This window comes from Cricetulus griseus, chromosome 7 (genome assembly GCF_003668045.3).
Source record: "Cricetulus griseus strain 17A/GY chromosome 7, alternate assembly CriGri-PICRH-1.0, whole genome shotgun sequence".
Classification (NCBI taxonomy): Eukaryota; Metazoa; Chordata; class Mammalia; order Rodentia; family Cricetidae; genus Cricetulus; species Cricetulus griseus.
The window spans coordinates 129,238,290-129,239,856 of record NC_048600.1 but is presented as its reverse complement, the minus strand read 5'-3'; the positions used below and the strand labels follow the sequence as shown (position 1 = coordinate 129,239,856).

The 1,567-nt window shown below is 56.1% G+C and overlaps 1 protein-coding gene across 1 annotated transcript in view; it reads right to left on the bottom strand.

Moving 5' to 3' along the window:
• The window catches only part of Prcd (photoreceptor disc component), a gene marked incomplete in the record, with an annotated part of 12,856 nt that overhangs the window by 8,415 nt on the left and 2,874 nt on the right, over positions 1–1,567 (bottom strand). The window contains 1 exon segment of the mRNA XM_035448328.1: positions 1,252–1,342.

Here is a 1,567-nt window from a genome sequence, read left to right as displayed (position 1 = left end):
TATACCCACGCCAGCCTCCCTGCAGTAACAGCCACCTCTCCCAGTGGATAGCTCCCCCCACCAACAGTGGGTCCCTCAGGTACTGCACCCTTTCTCTCCCTCCACTGAAGCAGAGCAACACTGAGACCCTGCTGTCCTGGGGACTGTCTTCTGCCACCCGAAAGTCAGGGGCAGAGGCTGGCCAGACAGAGGCATTACTGCTGGGCAGTCAGTGGGAAGCTGGATGGAGAAGAGAGATGCAAGGGGGTTGGCTTTTGAAGATGAATGGCTCCCAGACAGTCGGGAGCAGCTGCCTGCAGGGGAAGCCTGGATCTGGGAGCAAGAGCGGAAATGTGCTTTTATCTCTGCTCTGGGCCGGGCAGGACAGTGAAGAGAGAAATGGCAGAGCCGCTGGGGGCAAGGGAGACAGCCACTGAGTTCCTGAGCAGTCAGCACAATGACAAAAACAGGTGCCAGGCTTTCCCTGCCCACACACCACCGATGCCCATTTGGAGCGCACACATGCATGCACTCGCACACACAGACACGGACACAAAGCACATTCAGAACACAAGCTGGTGTTTGCTCCCATCCAGCTCCAGGCAGACGTGCCACAGATCCAGCTGGCCCCTCTTACTGGTAATTTCAGGAGAGCAGCCAATGACAGGCTGAGTTCTAGCTCCTGAAAAGAGGCAGATGCCACAGGAATGAACATCACTGTAGCAAAGTGGCAGGGTACAGCCCTAGACCACAGGGGTTTAACAGAGCAGCTCCTGAGCTGACAGACAGCCAGGTCAGCCCCCTTCTGACAAGCAGATGCAAAGTCGAGTAGGGGGTGAGCTTGGACCCCCACCTAATAGCGTGATGGCAATGGCTTCTCCCTGTGTCTTCTTGAGTGTGTCCCATAGACGCCAGGACTGCAGTCTGTGGGCTATGGTCAGGATTGGATAGGAGAACAAACTGGGGAGCCCTTGATGACTAAGCCCAGACTATCATTTATCCTTCCCTTGCTTCTCAAGTCTTCTTGATGTCTGTTTGCACCTGGCCCTTGCCTGGGATGCTGGGTTTCCCTGAGGTAAGCCTGGGGGAGCCTGGAAAGTCCCTTTCTCTGTGCCTTCTCCATCCGAGCAGTTCCTCAGAGCAGGAACTTGGGAATGGGAGCCCAGGAAACACAAGCATCCATGTTCTTCCTGCCAGCGCCAGCCTTGCTCGGGAGCCCTATAGTCACGGCCTGTCTAGAGGCAGTCCTGGGGCGTGGAGGGAAGAGCCTACCTCTCCATGGCTGCTTCTCCCGTTCCCCCTGCTGCTGCTGCTTCCAGACCCACAACAGCCTCCTGGGGTAGTGGGTGAGCCAGGACTCCAGCTAGAACAGAAAGCCAAAACAGCTCCATGTTGCTTCCCATGCCCGGAAGTGGGATATGTATTTCAGGGTGGCCCATCCCAGGCCACTACCTACCCCTTAGAACTGAGCAAGCCTAAAGAGCATGGTCAGAACCACACTTGATTCTCTTCAAACCAGCCCTTGCCCTGTGGCCTGAGTCGTAAGTAGCAAGCACAAGACAAACTCATCCTCATTCAGCCTCCACCA